Genomic DNA, 23,250 nt, shown 5'->3' on the forward strand with positions numbered 1-23,250 from the left:
AGGACGCCAGCATCACTAGTATGGCTTACTTTCATCAAGCAGGACGCCGGGATCCCTAGAATGGTCTTACTTTCATCAAGCAGGACGCCAGGATCACTAGTATGGTCTTACTTTCATCAAGCAGGACGCCGGGATCACTAGCATGGTCTTACTTTCATCAAGAAGGAGGCCGGGATCCCTAGAATGGTCTAACTTTCATCAAGCAGGATGCCGGGATCACTAGCATGGTCTTACTTTCATTAGGCAGGACGCCGGGATCCCTAGAATGGTCTTACTTTCATCAAGCAGGATGCCAGGATCACTAGTATGGTCTTACTTTCATCAAGCAGGACGCCGGGATCCCTAGAATGGTCTTACTTTCATCAAGCAGGACGCCGGGATCACTAGCATGGTCTTACTTTCATCAAGCAGGATGCCGGGATCACTAGCATGGTCTTACTTTCATCAAGCAGGACGCCGGGATCACTAGCATGGTCTTACTTTCATTACTTTCATCAAGCAGGATGCCGGGATCACTAGCATGGTCTTACTTTCATCAAGCAGGATGCCGGGATCCCTAGAATGGTCTTACTTTCATCAAGCAGGACGCCGGGATCACTAGCATGGTCTTACTTTCATCAAGCAGGACGCCGGGATCACTAGCATGGTCTTACTTTCATCAAGCAGGACGCCAGGATCACTAGCATGGTCTTACTTTCATTAAGCAGGACGCTGGGATTACTAGCATGGTCTTACTTTCATCAAGCAGAATGCCAGGATCACTAGTATGGTCTTACTTTCATCAAGCAGGACGCCGGGATCACTAGCATGGTCTTACTTTCATCAAGTAGGACGCCAGCATCACCAGTATGGTCTTACTTTCATCAAGCAGGACGCTGGGATCCCTAGAATGGTCTTACTTTCATCAAGCAGGACGCCGGGATCACTAGCATGGTCTTACTTTCATCAAGTAGGACGCCAGCATCACTAGTATGATCTTACTTTCATCAAGCAGGACGCTGGGATCCCTAGCATGGTCTTAATTTCATCAAGCAGGACGCCGGGATCACTAGCATGGTCTTACTTTCATCAAGCAGGACGCCGGGATCACTAGCATGGTCTTACTTTCATTAAGGAGGACGCTGGGATCCCTAGAAATGGTCTTACTTTCATCAAGCAGGACGCCAGGATCACTAGCATAATCTTACTTTCACCAAGCAGGACGCTGGGATTACTAGCATGGTCTTACTTTCATCAAGCAGGATGCCAGGATCACTACTCTATGGTCTTACTTTCATCAAGCAGGACGCCGGGATCACTAGCATGGTCTTACTTTCATCAAGTAGGACGCCAGCATCCCTAGAATGGTCTTACTTTCCTCAAGCAGGACGCCGGGATCACTAGCATGGTTTTACTTTCATCAAGCAAGACGCCAGGATCACTAGCATGGTCTTTGGGTTCAAGACTAAACATTTTGCTGGTACTTTACGCCATTACAAAAAACACCTAACTGATAAACAATAAAAACTTCTAAGCTTCCTAGTTATAAACACTCAGATTTAAGATTTCTTTCAAATCAGAACAGCACAAACGATTCACTGAGGCCAGTGCGTTGAGAGGGGTCGTCGAACTCTTGATGATTGCATCTGGATATAAAAAGTGTGCTACTCAATGCAGAGGTGTGATGGACTCTTGGGATGCAGAGTGTTGAAATCTCAGGAGACTTCAACAGCCAAAATTAGACTACTAGCTGACAAATAACGAGTAGTATTCTGATTATCCAGTTTTGGGGGATGGGAGCAACCCGCACACCCTGCATATGGCGGTCCCATTCAGTATTAAATTAGCAACATGCAAACATACCAGCTCCTACCGAGAGTTAAAAGATAATTTCATTTCGTTAAGGTCTGGCCTCCTATGACTGTCTGGATCACTGCCTTACCAATTTTGTTACCAGATCTTTCTAATATGCATAGAGTGAGCTTTGGCTCAAAGGATTACATCTCTCTAACGTCAAACATGCTATAATGGCTGTTTGGTGTATTATTCACTGTCTTATGGTGGGCTTGCATGGGGATGTATGCAGAAGTATTTTACATCTACAAATTACACTCAACTCACATGTTTTGAAACATATCATACTACTACCCGCAACAGCAGCACCAATACTATCACCACTAATACAAATGCCACCAATATCATAGCCATCAATACCACCAGCACCACCCACAGCGCAATCCCAGTACCACACTACCACAAATACCACACCACAACAAAGCTTCAAATACCAATACAAATACCAACACCTATACAAATACCATCACTAATACCACTGCCTACAATATCATTACCACAAATGCCTACAATACCACAGTCATCAATGCTGATAATACTACGAGTACAGTAACAGTACCACCACCAAAACCACCATCAATATCACCAGCACAAATAATACACCACCAATACGATTAGTACCAACACCACCACCATCAATATCCCAAATGCCATCAATACCACCACTTTTAATACCACCACCTTTGATACTACCAATAATACGAGCAATAACACCAGCAACAATACCACCATCTCCATTACCACACCACCACAACCAACACTTCCAGTACAAATCCCACCACATAAATCACCACACATGCTACACCGCAAAACCACATCACCACCAATACAATCTCTATGTCAATACTGCCATGGCCTATCTGGTCCAGACCCACAAGCATACATAATACATGAATCTGCAATCCAATACTTACCAAAGGCAGTCGATTTTGGATTCAACCAAAGGGGCTTTTTCTTCTGCCAGTTAATAAGAGCACACACAGATAATAACAGAGGTTGCCATCTTCTTTGAATTTGTGATTTCAATGCGCATGTGCAAGTGAACAACCTTCGACTCTGATGCAGGATCCTAGACTTTTGGATAACTGTGCATGGCCGAAGTAAGGGACACAATTCCAAGAACTCGCTACACCTGTGCTACATTACCATTGGCTTTCCCCAAACCTTTCGTACATGTATTTAGTGCGAGAAAAAGTGTGAATGTTCCCTAAATACCATATATTTTGAAAGCTTATACTGGAAAGTCCCTCCTCCACATGAAAATATGCCCTTATGAAAATATGTCTTCAGTGTGAAAAAAACGCAGTAAAGTTAAATGTGCACATAATACTTCCACAAATCTTGCAGGTAGTCCACATCATCATACTGTGCACAGTCTGCAGGTCTCGTTGCACCTCTCGCCTAGATTGTTTCTCTCTGCCTAGGCCTTCCGGTCAACTATCCTTAATCTCCAGGGCACTAAAAAATGCTTGGGCCAGATGAGTGCCTGGCGCACCCTGCGTTTTCAACGTATTTTTTTCTCATCCATTAACCACTTCTGGGTCAAGAACTTTTTTTTTTACTCCTTATAACCTTCTTGCCATCTTTTTTTATTTTTTTTATCCCTACCCGCCATTTTTGCTTTGCGAAAGCAAATCTGCAAACTTCTTATGCAAACCTGTGCGTTCGCGGTGGTCTCTGCTTTTTATTTATTTATTTTTCATTTAATGCGTTTTTATATAGCGTAGACTTTACCTGAAGTTGTCAGAGCGCTTCACAATAGGAACAGTAGTGATACATGAAGAACAATTACAAGTCAGCATGTTACAAAAGCAAACTTTACGTTACATAGGGCAATAGTGACAATTGTGAATGTATCAAGAGCAAACAAAATACAAGAGGTAGCAAACGATACATTACAAGAGGAAAAAAGTGACGTGTGTGTATGTTACAAAAGCTTAAAAGTAAAAGTAGAGATATAATACTGCACTAAATGGCAGATACTCAGAACACAAGAACAAACGTTACTTTTTATATGAGACAATGGTGGCACTTGTGCATGTATCAAAAGCAAACAAAATAAAATACAAGAGGTAGCAAACGATAAATTACATGAAGGAAAGTGACGTGTGCATGTTACAAAGGTGTACACAATACAAGTCGAAGTATAATACTGCAATAAATGGCAGACACTCAAACCATGAGAGCACATTAGGAAGGCACTTCTATAGTCATGTACAACAGGATTTCTAATAATGGAAGGAGTTCCTTCAGATAATAGAGAGGGTGTGCATTAAATTTGTAAGTGTCTTTAAAGGAGGAGAACTTTGAGGTCAGTTTTGAAGGCCTGGGAAGAGGTGGTGGTCCGGAGCTGAGGCGGAAGTGAGTTCCAGATTCGCACTGCGTTGCCTGAAAAGCATTGGGCCAACGATCTGTCCTTCTTGAAAGTGGGAGGTTCAGGCAAAAGATTTTTTGCATTACGTGATGGTTTAGAGCCTCCAGAGAATTTCAGTTTATTTGCCAGGTAGCGAGGAGAGTAGCAGTGCAAGGCTTTGTGAGTGATACAGGCAGTCTTGTAGATAGATCTTGCCTCAATGGGAAGCCAACGGAAGGTGGATAAAATGGGTGTGATGTGGTTGCTTCTTTTAGCCCCATGTATGAAACGAGCTGCTGAATGGAGAACAGATTTAAGGGGGGACAGGTGGGATTTGGGGAGGCCAGTAAGAAAAGAGTTGCAGTAATCCAGTCTGGAGAGAACCAGCGATTGGACCAGGGTTTTAAGGTCATGCTCCGGGAAGAAGCGACGAATCCCCCAAAGAAGGTGCAGTTGGTATCGAGCAGACTTTTCAATGGAATTAATGTGGGAGAGTAGATTGAGTTTTGTGTCGAGTATGACACCAAGGGATTTTGCGCTGTCGACAATGATGGGTTTATTGTTAAGTAGATTCATGTGATCTATCCATGATTGAACCGGGGGAGGAGAAAGTGAGGAAGAGAGGAGGAATTCAGTTTTAGAGGGATTCAGAATCAGTTGATGAGTTAACATCCAGTTTTGAATGGAGTCGAGAGTAGAGCTTAGGATGGAGAGATCGTGAGTGGAGGCCACCTTGAGATAGATTTGAGTGTCGTCCGCATAGAGATGATAGTGGATCCCGGATTTACTTAGAAGATTCCCCAATGGTCCTAAATAGAGATTGAACAATGTAGGTGCAAGTATAGAGCCTTGAGGAACACCTTGACCTACCGCCAAAGGAGATGAAAGACTATTCGCTATTTTGATCATTTGGGATCTATCAGAGAGGAAGGAAGCAAACCATTTAAGCACAGTGCCCTACAAGCCCATTCTCTGTTGAAGAGTGTTAAGGAGAGTGTTGTTATTGACAGTGTCAAAGGCTGCAGAAAGGTCAAGGAGAATAAGAAGCCAAGACTCACCAGAATGTGCCTAAAATGTGCTTCCCTTATCATGGAGAAGTTTACAAACCACTTCTCCTTCGTAACCTTCTTAAAATATATCTCTTTTCTGCTCCATAGGCCTTTTCTCACTTTCTCCATCTGCTCAATGTGTATTATTTGGTCATCCGTGCACGTTATTCATTCGTTAGTTCATTCATTCGTCTTTTCATTCATTCATTCATGCATTCATTCCTACAAATGTAAGGCTTAAATCCACCTTCTTGGATAAGCAGAACCACAATCAACGTGTACAATGACAGTAAATGTGCTGGGGAAGTCACATATGTATGTTTCTTTAAAAAGCATTTTTTTAAACAGATCTACAAAAGTAGATTTGACTTTATTACTCGGAAGAATTTGCGCGCTGTGACCAACTTTTAAGGAAAGACCAGCTATCGGCTGTAGTTTGCTCCAACCCCTGCGTTTCGGCAGGATTTTTAAAGTCAGTGGGAACATTTCAGGGCGGACCTCTCTGGTAGCCAAGCTTGGGAAAGTTTATTTAGGTAAGGCAGGGGGTGATTACCACGTAGTTTGCATGACAGGAACAAAAGCCTGCCCAGGGAGCGTGTTACACGAGAGCAGCCCGTCGCCAGGTAACGGCAGGTTTGAAGAGCTGCCCGGTTCACTGCGGACATGCAATGCCCCCCCTCGGACAGGGAAGCAATTTTAACAAAGTGTGGCGTAGAGAGTAAGCTTTTAAATAACAGCCTATTACTATAGTAATCATTCACGTACCGAAGCATATGCATTTTTTATTCATTTTTATTTACCTATTTTCCTTTATCTATATTGCGCACTAGGGACATAGGGGTTTTCATACTAGAGCCAAGGAAATGGGAGATTAACAAAGAAGTCAGCCCTTCGAGCCTTTTATTAAGACAAAACAAATCGACTCTCTATACATTTAGGGTTGCCACCTCGCTGTTATTTTACCGGCCTGGCCTGAATTTTTACGCCCAGCTTCTAGTCTTGCCATAAAACTGACAATTTTACATGGTTTCTTTTTCAGCTCCTTGCTCTTAGCTGTTCCAGAATAGAAAAGCATAAACAAATGCCTGCATATTTTTTTCTAAGAAAGTTGGTGGAAACCCTAGTTGTATTTATTATGACACATATGACTTCTCATCCTAATCTCATTGAGTACTTTCGGCCTGTCCAGTGTTAGGAAAGCGTTATAGAAATACCAATACAATCACTAAAACGACGAGAGAATTCTCGTTCAGTGACCTGTGATGACACGGCCAATCCAAAGGGAGAGCTGGGAAAATACACTGGCCATAAAGGGCTTCCCTACCTTTGAGAGCCTGATGCTGGCCTCTGATCACAACTCCAAACTACCCCACACACATTTTTTGAGTTGTGATTAATAGACCTTCTATTTAGCTTTTTTATAGCATGTAAACATGGCAAACTGGGGTTGCGATCACGTGAACTGTTCAGAGGCAGATGGTTTTGGAGAAAGCCTTCCCACCCTATACAGTTTCCAAACAGGTGCTTTTTAGACTACAGATCCCAGTGACAGCCCCACCCTGCCACACTTGGGGCAACCACAGCAGTCAACCTTAAGGATGTTTGGGCCCAGGTAAGACATGTTTTGTAGCCCCCTGATTGGATCCACTACGAATGTATTATCCTTTTTCAGCTAATCAGGCACCATGATGTCAAACACTACTGAATTGTGTTGATGTGGGAGCACACAAAGATAGCCAAAAACACAAGCAGCCTGGCTTGAACCAAGATTTTCTTTTCTTTTTATTTGCAGATTTCTATAGCGCAAATTTGACCCAAAGGTATTGGAGCGCTTTACATGAGCACCAGTTACGTTACACAAGGACACATTCATTTGTTGGTAGGCAGAGGGAGATTAAGTGATTTCCCCAGAATCACAGGATGTTGAGCCACCGCTGAGTGTCTAACCTGGTTCCCTAACTCCAAAGTCAGCAGCTCTGGCACTAAGGTTACAACCTCTCCCGTTTTTCTTGAAACAAAAATATTTACATGGAATTCAGGTTCTAACCAACCAGTTCTTTCCAGTGTAAGAAAAACATGGTAAGAGTGATTTGGTCGATGTTTAGTGGACTAGTGAATGTTAACAAAATAAGACATGCATATTCTACTTAAACTTGTAGCTTTTACTGCCAGAGATTCATAAGCACAAATAAATACCAGTTCCAAACTGCCATTCTAGCTGCAACAATGAAAATCAAAGAATTGCTCATTTATGTGAAATCTGATCATTTTCTCCTTAATTATTTCCTATCCGGCTAAACAGGTGCAGGAAATCAGCCTTTTCTGTGTGGTCATCCCTGTGTTTTCGCCTTTTGCTGGACCCTATATTTTTGCTGGTTTTAGAACTCTGTGCACTTTACCTCTGCTAACCAATAGTAAAGTGCCTTTTCTCCTCCTTTAAACATGGCCGAATTGGCATAACCCTAATTAGTATATTTAACTTACCTATAAGTCCCTAGTATATTGTTCAAAATGTTCCAAGGGCCTGTAAGTTATGGGCTGCATCACCTATTGCACCATCTACTACAGTGACATTGTAAAACATTGATTCAGGCCTACCATTGTAGATTGACTGTGGCAGTTTAAAACTGCAATTCAAGCTGTCAGAATAAACCATTTTGACAGGTCAAAACATCCCTTTGAAATATTAACAAGCCAGCCCTATATCAGCCTTGGCGTTAAGAGGTCAAGGTACGTAGTTTTAAAATAAGAACATGTAGAAATTTTATGTTAACCTGTCCTTACATTGACTAGCATCCAAAAGCTATTTTTGACTGTGGCAGGCCTGTGTTACATCCTATGTAGAAATACAGAGTTCAGATTGAAATCCTAATACTGTGTATCACCAATTGGACTAGCTAGAAATAATTAAGCAAATATTTGTAATAGTTATTAGAACATTGGCACGTTGAGAGCTCCACTGGAGACAATGGTGTAGCTCTGGGCTTATAATGGCTGGCATAAGCCTTTGGCTCCAACATAAAATTTTTGTTTTATGTTTCTCCCTTTTTTCATTTAGCACATTCTACCCTTAGTGGTGGAAATGTTCCAATAGATTTATAGCCCTTTTGCCTGTGGCTATACCTGGTGTTAAAGGCTTTCACTCTTGTTAAAGGACCCCACATATGGTTTGGGCATATAACTCGGCTTCAGGGTCCTTAACAACTGGTATACCCCTCGGCAGCGGGTTATAAGGCTATATTTAAATTTTCATTCGATGATGAAGTCAGAATTTTACTAATTATTAAGGAAAAGTTACTTTTAAAAAGTACCTTTTTCCCGTCTGAAGTTCGAATAATAATTTGCATTGGCTTCTACAAGCCACAGATTAGAATTTGATTAGGAATTAAAAAGGTGTGAAATGACTTCCAGAAGCAAAGAATAGGCTGATCAGAATGGGCAAAGATGACTCCTCTAAACCTCACAGATTATGCAGGTTGGGGGCTGTGAGCATCCTTTTTTTATATATACGTATTTTTATTAACATTTTCTTTAATACAATACAAAGACATCGATTAATAGCAGCACACAGTGGCAACTTCAGTGTGACATCGGCACCATATAAGAACAACAGTGGTGGAAAATTTAGTAACTGTTCCACATTTGATGGGAGCATCTTTCAGCTGCATTACCCACAAATCCATCGCAAGAGATCACTGTGAATCAGAGTGTGACAACCCATAGTGTGCCAACCATGGCTTCCATATGTTCTAGAACTTTTTGGGGCAGCCCCATGCTTTATAAGTTGTCTTTTTCCCCAACATACACATTTACATACTTTTTTCCTGCTCCTTTCAGGGACGGGATGGCCACCGCCCCCCATGCTTTGGCCAAGTCACGTTTCACAACCACCAATCCCAATTGAAGTAAGGTGAACTTTGGTTAGGGAGATCAATGTCAGTGGATATCCCCAGCAACACGAACTGCAGACTGAATGGTATTGTCTCCCCCAGGACTGCACCCAACCTTCCCAGCATACTGGCCCAATACTGTTGAATCTGTGGGCAGTCCCACACCGTGTGAAAATATGTACCCCGCGACTCTCCACATCGCATACTGTCTGGTGTTTCCGCCCTCCCTATACGATGTAGCCGCGCCCTATCATAATATGCTCTGTGCAGGTATTTAAATTGTATCAGTCGGAGCCTGGACTTAATAGCCACCTCACGCGGTGTCAGTGCCATTTCCCAATCTAGGTCTTCCATCTCTCCTAACTCTGCTTCCCATTTCGCCCTCAACTTCTGTAGAGTATCCGGCTTATTGTTAAATATCGTCCTATAGGTCCATGAAACCGCTTTCTCCGCAATTTCTCCCATTAGTAGTCGCCCCTCCAGTGGCGCATATTCAGGAATGTTGTTAGTGTCTAGGTGTTGTGCTTGCCAGGCATGGGTCAGCTGTAGGTACTTGTAGTGTTGAGTCTCGCTCATGTCATATTCAGCCTGTAGGTGTGAGAATGTTACCAGCTCTTTTCGGTGTATAATATCTTTGAGTTGTGAAATGCCTAGTAGGTCCCATTGTTGGAAGCCTCAGAGTTTTGTAATTTCCTGAAGTCGGGTGCCGACCCAAAGAGGAGTTTCCCTAGTGATCCGACCATCCCACTTCATTTGTCGTTCTGCCTGTTTCCAGGCCGTTCTAACAATCTGTGCCGCAGTCAGGAGTCGAGTTGCCCCCTTCCCTCCATATAAGTAGTGTGTGTGTGGGCGTTTGGCAAACTTTGTGCGTTCAAGTACATACGTGGGGTGATCTCTTTCTGCATGCTGCCACTCGTTCACTACTACTAGGTGGGCCGCCCAGTAGCACTCCCAGGCAACGAGATTCCTCCGATGTATTGGTTACGTTGCAGTGTCGCCAAAGCTATCCTAGGCGGCTTCCCCTCCCAGATAAATCTGCGCAACAGATCATCAATTTTATTGAACGCCTCGACTGGTATGAACTGGTAGGTATTTTGCAATACGTAAAGAAATGTGGGGAGCACTATCATTTTATACAGTGCTGCCCTGCCCAACAACGTTAGCGGCAGAGACCCCCACCTTTCGATGTCTGCATGAAACTCCCTGAGCACCCTCTAGAGATTGCGTTCCAGCGCCCTTGCTGCATTGGTGGTAACATTAATCCCTAAATACTTGAAACCCTCCCGGGCCAACTGAAGGTGACTGTGGCCAAGAGCATGGTCTTTACTCTTACCTAGTGGATATATGTACGATTTTTCCCAATTAATTTTGTACCCAGCATGCATACCATAAGTCTTGCAGCTATCCATAATTGAGGGGATCGTCTACCCTGGGTTTGTAACGTACGTCCAGATGTCGTCTGCATATAGGGATATGCGTTCATCCGTTTCTGCATCTCCTCTGCTCCTAAATCCTGTGATGTCCGTGTGTAGTTGGATCACACAGGCGAGTGGTTCCAACACCCTGGCGAAGGGCAGGGGTGACAAGGGGAAACCCTGCCTCTACCTATTGGGAATTCCCGTGATATAGCTCCATTGACTCGAACCCTAGCCACTGGTCTCTCGTAAAGCACAGTGATCCAGTGCCTGAGTACTGGACCAATTCCAAATTCCTCCAATACAGACATGAGGAAAGGCCAGTGGACTGTATTGAATGCCTTTTCAGCATCGAGGGAGAGGACCAAGTGTGGATCCTCTCTACCGTCAACCTCTTCTATCCAATTGTGCAATCTCCTCAAATTGAGCCTTGTCGATCGTTTGGGCATAAAGCCGGATAGGTCCCTGTGAATAAGACTGGCAATGACTACAGCTAGCCTGTTTGCTAATATTCTAGTCAATATCATTGTCTCCATATTAATTAGAGAGATTGGGTGATATGAACTACACTCTTGCGGTGACCTGTCCTTTTTGGGGATTACTACAATTGTGGTCATCCGCAAGTCTCTGGGGAGGCTGCCCGCCTCATGCACCTCCAAGTATAGTTGGAGAAGATGCGGGCCAAAAAGTGCTGCATGTTGCTTAAAGAACTCCGGAGGTAGCCCATTGGGTCCTGGCGCCTTTCCCGCTTTCATTTGGCCAATCACTGACTCGAGTTCTTCTGCTGTGATTTTATCATCCAACATCTTGGACTCAGCGTCCTCTAATTTGGGGAGTCGTATAGCACTAAGATATGTTTTTATGTGGGACATTTCGGCCAGGTGACGCCTTGCGTAAAAGGCCTCATAATAGTCTGCAAAGGCATCAGCTATTGCGGTAGGGGTCGTGTGAGTCCGACCATCCTCCGTTTGTATTTGTTCAACCCACCTACTGTCGAGCTCCTTCTTACTAAGCCATGCCAGTAGCCTCTCAGTCTTGTCACCTACGTCGTATATGCGCCGGTACATGGCTTGCATCGCATTCTGTGCATCTTTTTTGGCCACTGAAAAGTATTCCTGCCTGAGGAGGTGGGCATCCTTTTTGACATAACAGTGTCAAATCCTACTTGAATGTCAAATCCCGCTTAACGGGTCTGCTTGATTTTACATATAACGCTGGAAGTGGACGTCAAAGGAAGGCAAATAGGATGTCAAAATAAATCTTGTGTAACCGCTGCCTGGTTGTTGTAATACCCTACTTTTGTTCCATCAGATTTCTGTTTCTGGGCTTTACGTATATCATTGGGGGCACTCAGGAAAGGAAGGGAAACAGGATGCCAATACAGGTGTTGTGTATCCACTTTCTGGTTTATTCTGCCATACATGTGTCTCTGTGTTTATTGTAGGTACAGTGGCTGCCCCAAACTGGATTTTAGTGTTAGATATGGGAGGGGACTAGGAAGACAGTAATACATTCCTTATACACAAACCCAGCCCTTAGAGCCCCTGATTAATGTGGCCGAAGACTTTCACCTTTTTGAAAAGGCCCAAAATGGGTAGGGTTGGCCCCGGGGAACTTTTACACCATTAATTAGGGCCTGCCCAGGAGTCATTCCTACCCACTCGCTAGTGCCAGGCATAAATGGGGCACCCCCCAGGTACCCAGTTCAGAACACTCCTAGTCCTGAGGAGTATCAGAAGAGGGCTGGACTTGCTGTCAGTTACCAAAGAGGAGCCCCCATGGACTGGACCTGCTCCCTCTTGTACACAGAACCAAGAAGTGGACTCCAAGGGTCATAATGCTGACCTCCTGTACAGCAATCTACAAGAGGCCGTTCCTGCAACTGTCCAGTTGATCACAACACCATGCGAGTCTTTCAGTGCCTCAACAGAGTTCCTGGAGGCTTTAGAAGTGTGCTCCTGTGGTGGCTTGGGGTTTAAAGGATTAAAGTCAGAAAGGAAAATCTTTGACCAGGACAAGCCTTGGTAGTGTATCCAACCTACACTCTATCGCAGCCAGCCTCAAATTGCATTTAGATCCCACTCCACTGTGACAGTTGACTAACATTGGCGCAGCACTTTTTGCTTTGTGGTGCTATTCTTACTTAAAACTCTAAAATGTCATGCCTACGGTTCCTCTGGCTTTTTGTCAATTTGGCCCACCCTAAATAATAGTGCAATTTCTTACAACAGTAATGTCCAAAACATGGAAGGGGGAAGGAGACAGGAAAAAAACATGGAGTTTTTACAGTTAGGTAGAAAGGTAAAGCAGTAGGGAGAACTAGACAAAGGTAGAAGTTAATGTAGAGAGAGGGATAAAAGTGGCTACACAGAGCAGAGAGGCAGAGGGAGAAGTAAGGTAGAAAGGGCTAAAATGAGAGGCGAGTTATAAAGTTAAGGCAGGGAGAGAAAGTAGTAGACAGGTAGAGAGGTGAGGAAGGGAGAGCAACATTGAGAGATGGAAGGCAGAGTGTAGTGGTGAGGTAAAGAGACTGGCAAAATGTGAATACATAAAAAGACAGGTCAGGGACTAAAAGTACTGAAACAGAGAGTAAGGTAAAGTGAGAGGTTGAAGGGTGGCTGGAGGGATGTGAAGTGGACAAAAGTGAGGTAAAGAAGGAAGCGCAGTTGATACAGTGGAGAAGTGTGGCTCAATGGTTAGAGGAGGATATACCCTGAAGCAGAGATCAGATTCGGGACCAGGGTTCAAATTTCCACGTGGCAGGGTCTTGAGCCCAATTGTCCATGGACTTGATAATTCTCGCTTCGGTGCCCACTCTAATCACGGGTTCACACTATGCAACTCTGGGCATTAAGCTTGCTTAATCTCCACAACGGCCCCCCCACGGCGGGATGCCTGGCTTTCACCTAGGGGATGCCCAGTACGGGTTATCTCACAGGGAAAAGCCAGGATGGGTTCCCAATGCAAGTGCCGAGATGCCCAAGGGTAAGTCGAGTGCTATATATTGTTATTCAAATAGAGGATTCCCCAGGTGCACAAGCTAGGCTGCAGAATATTCTAAGGTTCACAGTGAATTGGATGTCTGCCAACTCCCTAAAGATTAACCCGGCAAAAACAGAGGTGCTGCCAATAGCTATCTCTGGCAGCCCCTGGAATGACGGGTTCTGGCCTACGGAGTTGGGCAGGACACCGGAGCCAGCAACCGTGGTGAAAAGCCTGGGTATCCACATTGATAGCACTCTGTCCATGAAAAAACAGGTGTCGGGTGTGGTAGGCACGTGTGTTGGCCTATTGAAACAGCTCCGCAAGATTGCCCAACTATTGTCATTTTCCACTTTAAGAACTGCGGTGTCAGCCATAATCTTGGGAAGATTGGACTACGGCAATGCGCTGTACATAGGGTTGCCCAAGCAACAACTTAAGAGGCTTCAGACAGTCATGAACGATGCAGCGAGACTGGTCTTTAAGAAGCCTAGGAAAACGCATGTTTCACCTCTCCTGCGTCAGTTGCATTGGCTTCCCATTAAACAGAGGGCACTGTTTAAGGGACTGTGTATTACACATAAGGCACTCTACGGGAATGCGCCCAGTTACATTAAAACTAGATTATCTAGTTATGTCCCGAGTAGAGCGCTGCGGTCCTCTGATGCCACCCTCTTGAACAACCCCCGCTTTCGCCTATCCACTGTGGGAGGGCGTGCTTTTTCCACTTTACTTCCTGCAGCGTGGAATAAATTACCAACGAATCTTCGCAAGGAGCCCAACCTATTGTCTTTCCGTCGAATGCTAAAAACCACTCTTTTCCGGGAAGCATGGGGAGGGCTGTGAAGTCACCAGCTGTTTCTGTAGAGGCGGATTCTCTTTCTCCTGTACAAGCGCTTAGAGACTTTGGGGTGATAATGCGCTATATAAGTTGAAATAGAAATAGAAAATAGAAATAGAAATATAAGAACACACATACATACAGTAATAGAGAGGAAACAGTATGAGATATACACGGGTGAGGTAGCAAAATGTATAAAGAGAGGCAGAGAAAAAGATTGACGGAATTGTTTGATATATGGTTTTTTTTCTGTTTTTTTCACTGTTTCGATTTTATTAACACCAGCAATTTCATTATGACCATTTTGTTATTTTTGTTATTTCCTGTTTAGTGGTTTGGAGTTTTCTTGCATTTCTTCGCAGTGATATCACATTTGTATAATTAATCACGCAACACCAGACACTTTGCTGCTCACTTTGTTCCGTAGTTGTTTCCGATTACACACTCCAAGATGACGCCCATTTCTAGCATCAGCTGTCCTGTTTCTATTTTCATGACCACCATTCGATCACGTTGTATACGTTCTGCGCATGGTGTTAGTAGAGGAGCTTGTATTGTGTCAGCTCAAGGAGCGAAGCCCGTGTTTGAGTCGTCCAGTTATTCCTGTTGGTAAGTTTTTAAGCGGCTTGTACGAAGTTACGAGTAGTAGTCTCGAGGTGGAGTCATCTCAGTTAACTGGCCGGTCATTGAGTGAGCGTACGAGGGTCACCGTACCACGGCCATTGAGTAACGGCGCCTACATCCAGAGTGTGCTTGAGACGTTGGATCGGGTAATTCACCACGTTATTAAACACTAAGGTATGACAACTCCTTTTCGAGAGATTTCCATGTGTTTTCGCGTATTTAGATGCATTCGGATCCATTCTTATTCTCTTTCACTGACGGGCTGGTACAATGGTATTCCTGAGGAGGTTTACAGAAGAGCTTATCACTGAGTATCTTCGCACACTTCTCATTAGTAAGTTATTTTACGTGTTAGCCTTCAAACAGCCACCGTTTTAATTTCTAGATTATTTTTTACACTTATTGTGTTTTTTTGCCTCTGTGTGTGTGTGTGGCTCTGTGTGTGTGGCTTTGTGTGTGTGTGTGTGGCTTCGTGTGTGTGTGGCTCTGTGTGTGTGTGTGGCTCTCTGTGTGTGTGGCTCTCTGTGTGTGTGGCTCTGTGTGTGTGTGTGTGTGGCTCTGTGTGTGTCGCTCTGTGTGTGTGTGGCTCTGTGTGTGTGTGGCTCTGTGTGTGTGTGTGGCTCTGTGTGTGTGTGTGTGTGGCTCTGTGTGTGTGTGTGGCTCTGTGTGTGGCTCTGGCTCTGTATGTGTATACGGCTCTGGCTCTGTGTGTGTGTGTGGATCTGTGTCCGCTAGTACTCTCTACTACTCTCTTATGCTCACCTATTGCCATTGTAAATGACGATACCATTTATTTCTGTTTAAAAAAAAAATGCCATTTGCAATGCCAATAGCTCTAACTTTAACAAAGCCGAGACCATTTCATTGTAAATGCTTGTTTTAAAATGGTACAGAGTAATTTGAAATAGATTTTTGGGCCAATTGCAGCACGTGAACGTTTTTGAGGCCAGGGGATAGTGTCATTGTATTAGAGTATCAGAATGACCGGTTATGGGCTCAGCTGGTGTTGTAGATTTACAATGGGTTACAAATGCTGTAATGGTCTGGTAACCAAAATGTCAATGGATTCCATACTCTAGGGTGTCACGTCTTGAAAATATCTATTCAGAGTAGAGATTCTTACTTGGGGGTGCCTAGGATTAATGACACATACTGGCTCAGGCTGTCCCTACGGAGAAGTGAGATTTAGGGATGAGAGGCAATTTAGACTTTAAAGGGTAGTATTTGTGGAACTGTAGGGACTGGGCAGATGGTTCAAACTTTTGGATTCAGAGAAACCAGCTGCAGCCAATGGTCCACAGTGTAAGGCTAGGGGAACTTTCTGTGTCCCTCGTTTTCAGGATAGAGACAGAAACAGGCATGCTAGGATAGATAAATATCGAGTTGCAGAAATATTGGAGAAAATATATTGTGATGCTGCAATATTGTTGGCAAGGATATTGATTTTTCAGGTAGGTTATAATATTTTCAATAATAGCGTTGTGGTTAATATTGTTTCAATAACACAGTTGTAAATAATTTAGTTTTTAAATTATTTTTATGTGTGGTAGCTCATATATGAATGTTATGTTATTATTATTTGCATAATTGTTAATCATATTTTTTAATATAGTTTATAATTTGAAGTGATTTATATGTTTTTAATGTAATTGTTGATAGTAATTTATATTGTCGTAGTGGGTTGCTAGGTTTGTAGGGGTATAGGGTTGTAAGTAAATTAGTTATAATTAATTGATCATTCATTTATTATTTAATATTTAATTGATTAATACATATGTAATTTGCGTAATTAATATATTTGTTAACATAAATATTTGATGTGAGCTGCTAGGTTTGTAGGGGTAAAGAGTGGAAAGGTAATGAAGTACTAATTAATCAACAATTAATTAATAATGTATTATTAATTCATTATTTGATAACAAATATGTAAATTGTGTAATATTAGCATTTTTTATGTTATGCTTTAGGTGTGGGCTGCAGGGATTGTAGGGGTATAGAGTGGGAGGGTAACTGAGTAATAATTAATTAACAATGTATTATTAATTAATGAATTGATTATTAATTATGTAAATTGTGTAATAATTGTATTTTGTAAGTTAAATATTAGGTGCAGGCTGCTGGGTTTGTAGGGGTATGGGGTGGGGTGTTCATTGTTTATTAATTATTAAACGATGAATTCATATTTAATTGCTTAATAATTATGTAAATTGTGATTCATTTATTGTAGTTATATTTAACGTGTGGGCTGTTAGGTTTGTGGGGGTATAGCATGGCAATTTAATTAGGTAATAAATGACACATTTTGTTATTGATAATTAATTATTAATGTAATTATTAATCATTTTAAATGTTTGATTTAAATATATGTATTATATATACATATATATATATATATATATATATATATATATATATATATATATATATATTTTTTTATCCAAAAGCCCTTACGCTCAGGCGGGCACTCGACGTTGTCCATACACTTTACAGTGTTCTCCACCTCGTAGCAGCTCGCATTCTGTTCTCCTCGATATTTCTTATGCCCGACGCGTTTCGAGGCAATCGCGCCTCTTCCTCATGGGCTTGTGAGCTTAGCAAAAAGGCACAATTTTTTTCACCTGTTAGTTTTGCTTTATTTAAATGAGACAGCCTTTCGTGGGTGTGGCTTGCTTAGTCTGATGTTACATTGCATGATGGATTTTGCAGTTCATTTAAGGTGAATTTGTAGTACTTCCCTTTAGTAGGTTATGTGCCTTGTTGACAATTTACAGCTTGTCTTTTCTCCTTTAGTAGGACGGAATTTCCAGAAAAGTGGGCTTATTTTTGCTTATGGACGACGTGCCGAATGAAAAGGAATTGGTATCCTTTCAGCCTTTCAGTCAATTGAAATGGTGCTCAGCCTGTTACCGCGGCTCGGGCAGCCGCGTTGAAATGTTTTTATCCAAAAGCCCTTACGCTCAGGCGGGCACTCGACGTTGTCCATACACTTTACAGTGTTCTCCACCTCGTAGCAGCTCGCATTCTGTTCTCCTCGATATTTCTTATGCCCGACGCGTTTCGAGGCAATCGCGCCTCTTCCTCATGGGCTTGTGAGCTTAGCAAAAAGGCACAATTTTTTTCACCTGTTAGTTTTGCTTTATTTAAATGAGACAGCCTTTCGTGGGTGTGGCTTGCTTAGTCTGATGTTACATTGCATGATGGATTTTGCAGTTCATTTAAGGTGAATTTGTAGTACTTCCCTTTAGTAGGTTTTGTGCCTTCTTGACAATTTACAGCTTGTCTTTTCTCCTTTAGTAGGACGGAATTTCCAGAAAAGCGGGCTTATTTTTGCTTATGGACGACGTGCCGAATGAAAAGGAATTGGTATCCTCTCAGCCTTTCAGTCAATTGAAATGGTGCTCAGCCTGTTACCGCGGCTCGGGCAGCCGCGTTGAAATGTTTTTATCCAAAAGCCCTTACGCTCAGGCGGGCACTCGACGTTGTCCATACACTTTACAGTGTTCTCCACCTCGTAGCAGCTCGCATTCTGTTCTCCTCGATATTTCTTATGCCCGACGCGTTTCGAGGCAATCGCGCCTCTTCCTCATGGGCTTGTGAGCTTAGCAAAAAGGCACAATTTTTTTCACCTGTTAGTTTTGCTTTATTTAAATGAGACAGCCTTTCGTGGGTGTGGCTTGCTTAGTCTGATGTTACATTGCATGATGGATTTTGCAGTTCATTTAAGGTGAATTTGTAGTACTTCCCTTTAGTAGGTTTTGTGCCTTCTTGACAATTTACAGCTTGTCTTTTATCGAGGCATTTTGGATAAAAACATTTCAACGCGGCTGCCCGAGCCGCGGTAACAGGCTGAGCACCATTCCAATTGACTGAAAGGCTGAAAGGATACCAATTCCTTTTCATTCGGCACGTCGTCCATAAGCAAAAATAAGCCCGCTTTTCTGGAAATTCCGTCCTACTAAAGGAGAAAAGACAAGCTGTAAATTGTCAAGAAGGCACAAAACCTACTAAAGGGAAGTACTACAAATTCACCTTAAATGAACTGCAAAATCCATCATGCAATGTAACATCAGACTAAGCAAGCCACACCCACGAAAGGCTGTCTCATTTAAATAAAGCAAAACTAACAGGTGAAAAAAATTGTGCCTTTTTGCTAAGCTCACAAGCCCATGAGGAAGAGGCGCGATTGCCTCGAAACGCGTCGGGCATAAGAAATATCGAGGAGAACAGAATGCGAGCTGCTACGAGGTGGAGAACACTGTAAAGTGTATGGACAACGTCGAGTGCCCGCCTGAGCGTAAGGGCTTTTGGATAAAAAAAAATATATATATATATATATATATATATATATAAGCAAATCTTCAAACAGCACACTCCTGCCAGATATGTTTTTTGTCGCAACTGCCGTGTTTTGTGGTTCACCGATCCCACGATGCCGGTGCCAGCCCAGCGGCCACAGCAGCCGCAACGTACTTTTTAAAGACCTTGACAACACTCCAACCGGAGATACTAAAGTGAAAAGCGGCACACCAGGAGAATGCACACAATTGATTGTGGTAAAATCTTGTAGCAGATTCACAGCTAACAATGGATGTTTATAAAGGATCGTGACAGTATTTCTTACATGTTGATAAAACATTGAAGTCTAATTCTAGGGGAAATTGCAAATGTTAAAATCACGGGATAAAGGCTAAACGCAGAAACACGTTGTCTTGCCCTTGGTGCACAATAAAGGAATTGTGCATTCTGCTGGTGTGTCGCTCTTCACTTTACTATCTCCGGTTGGAGTGTTGTCAAGGTCTTTAAAAAAATGTGTATATATATATATATATATATATATATAACCTACTGGCGGTCGCCAGTAGGTAGTTATAGTTAGGATTTTTTTCAATGATAAATCTCAAAATTCTATTTGAAATAACTTTGGCGCCGGTTGACGAATCTGCCTGAAAATTTCCTCAAAATGGCCTCGTCGAGCTCTGGTCCTTCCCTGCAAGTTTGGGGGGGATGCGTCAAGCGGGAGCCGAGATAAAAGGGGGGTCCCAAAACGCGTTTTCCCCATGTTAATTTCCATAGGGCGGTCGACCTCACTTTTAGCCCGAACGGCTGAATGGATTTCCACCAAACTTGGCAAAATTGTAGGGACTGGTAGCCCGATGTGCCTTTGCTATGTCTCAAGATATGTGTTCCAGTGAATTTTGAGTAATTTAGGTTAAAAAAAATATATATATCTATGGCAGCGCCCCGGTACGCGCTCCGGGAGCGCCACGCGACTTGCGCACAGAAAGCTGATTGGCTCTCGGGTGTCTGTAAACATTCGAAACAGTGCGGAGCGGCCGCCATCTTGTGTCTCGGTAGGATCGAGACACGAGAGGTGGAAGAAAAAAGGGGGAAATGACCATAAGGGGGCAGGGATAGACCCCCCTGACCCCCTAGGTTTGATGTGGGGGCCATTTTGTACTTTTTTGGGGTTTTCAGAACACTTTTATATTGTTTTTTTATTTTTTGAGGGGAGAAACAAAAAAACAGGGAATTGAAAATGGCTCAACTGGAGCAGAAAAAAAGAAAATAAATAATTAGGGTTGATTGGGGCATTTGTGGTTGTCCCCAGCAAGGACGATGAGCTATACGCTCTCTTCTCCATAGGAGATATTCTTCCCACAATATTTACATGTGATTCTGAAATCTGCAAATCGGGGCTGAATGCACGGCATCGTCTCACTTTCCTCTGGTGCAGACGCAGTGGGTTGCTTCCTTTTTGAGCTGGTTCTTGTTGATTGGGGAGGGTTACTGGCCAGTTCCCTCATCTCTGCAGCAGAATAGTTTATAGGATGCTTGCGCTGCATGTGGCGGACCATCGTGTGATTTCCGAAGGAATATTTTTTATTAGGGTTCCCCCTAGAAAGTTCCATGTCACAGATCAGGCAAGTCACCTTGGCTGCATTTACCTTTTTCTTTCCCTGTGGAACTGAAAAAAACTCCCAAATAATGTGTGGTTTGGGCTGGTATGGGGTATTTTGTTCTTGGAGAAATGTTCTCCTGCCTTCTTCCTCCTCCTCCTCCTCTTCCTTCTCTTTTTGACCACCAATGAAATCTTGTGGTGGTCCTTTTGGTTGTTGTGGTGGTGGTGGTGGTGCAGATGCACCAGCTGCTGCTGCTACTGAAGCCATTATAAAGATCAAAATGGTACAGAGAGGTACAAGCAGGTCTTCCTCAGTCAAAGGAGAAAGTCAGAAGAAGGAAAAAAGGTGGGGTCTTTCATCAGAAGGAAAAAAAAATGTTTGCAACCAATGAAAAGTGTTATTTTCAGGTCACATGACCAGTGGCTTCATTATTATGAAACCAAAACTGTTATGAACCAATGAAAAGTGTTATTTTCAGGTCACATGACCCGACGCGCTTACGTCACGCGCCCCGGGGCGCGCTCCAGGTCGCGTAGCGTAAGCGCGTCGGAAGTTTACGATGCGCGATCGTATTCGCACGAGTACTTCCGGGTGCGCTTACGCCGTGCGTTTCACGCAGACGCGGCTACGGGATACGTCACGATCATGTTTTAGTTCGCGATAATGGCGCTTACGGGACGCTGACCGGTGCGCGCCCCAGGGCGCTTCATATATTTACACTTTATAAAATAAATAAATAAATATAAAAAAAATAGGAAAAAATTGTAGGGACTGGTAGCCCGATGTGCCTTTGCTATGTCTCAAGATATATGCTCAAGTGGTTTTAACGAAAGTTAACTTTGAAAAAATATATATTGGGCTACATTGGGTTTTATATATGTTAGAGCCCAATGTAGCCAAATGTAGCCCAAAGATGGCCACCAGAGACAAAAAAAAAGAATGTAGCCAAATTATTAGCCAGATGTAGCCCAAATATAGCCCAATGACAGAATGTCCCAGAGTGTTCTAAAGAACAACTAGTGCGCTAAAAGTTTTACTTATAAACTGAGATTTATAGTTAGGAATTAGTTTTTAAAAAACCTTTGAAATTCACTGAAAAAACCATAGGTTTCACACCAGTTATAGTTAGGAATTTGCATTTAAAAAACCTAATAAATTCACTGAAAAAACCATAGGTTTCACACCAGTTATAGTTAGCTGGAAATTTTACCTACATAAAACCATTGAAATTCCCACGTTATAGTTAGTTGGACTCACTATAACTTGCGCGTGCAATGCACTGCTGATGACGTCACATATTACATCACTCAATTTTGTATTTTCAATCCTTTATTATTGCCGCTTTTTGTACTAGCCTGGCGGCATTTGAAAGAGTATTTAATGCACATATCACTTTAAGCGCAATGCCGCTCCTACTTTTTTGTGTATTTAAGACCCTTGTTTGTTTCAACTAATGTCATGTGATCAAGCCTCGTTTGGGAGGTGAAACGCGTTATGGCGGATGGCTGGTGTGATTAACAAATAAATCACCGAGAAATTGGCACGAAATCTGGGCTCACTCTCGTTATTCTTGGACAACCTGTGGAAAGAATGGCGTTTTCTCTCTCTCTCTATATATATATATATATATATATTACCTACTGGCGGTCGCCAGTAGGTAGTTATAGTTAGGATTTTTTTCAATGTTAAATCTCAAAATTCTATTTGGAATAACTTTGGCGCCGGTTGACGAATCTGCCTGAAAATTTCCTCAAAATAGCCTCGTCGAGCTCTGGTCCTTCCCTGCAAGTTTGGGGGGGATGCGTCAAGCGGGAGCCGAGATAAAAGGGGGGTCCCAAAACGCGTTTTCCCCATGTTAATTTCCATAGGGCGGTCAACCTCACTTTTAGCCCGAACGGCTGAATGGATTTCCACCAAACTTGGCAAAATTGTAGGGACTGGTAGCCCGATGTGCCTTTGCTATGTCTCAAGATATGTGTTCCAGTGAATTTTGAGTAATTTAGGTTCAAAAAAATATATATATCTATGGCAGCGCCCCGGTACGCGCTCCGGGAGCGCCACGCGACTTGCGCACAGAAAGCTGATTGGCTCTCGGGTGTCTGTAAACATTCGAAACAGTGCGGAGCGGCCACCATCTTGTGTCTTGGTAGGATCGAGACACGAGAGGTAGAAAAAAAAAGGGGGAAATGACCATAAGGGGGCAGGGATAGACCCCCCTCACCCTCTAGGTTTGATGTGGGGGCCATAAAAGGGCCCAGCGGGGCCCCCAACATTTTTTATTATTTGCGCGGGGGAGCGCCCGGTACGCGCCCCGGGAAGCGGACCGGGGAGCGTACCATGTGGAAAAATAAATAATAGTTTAA

Source organism: Lissotriton vulgaris, chromosome 5 (assembly GCF_964263255.1).
Source record: "Lissotriton vulgaris chromosome 5, aLisVul1.2, whole genome shotgun sequence".
In the NCBI taxonomy this organism is placed as follows: Eukaryota; Metazoa; Chordata; class Amphibia; order Caudata; family Salamandridae; genus Lissotriton; species Lissotriton vulgaris.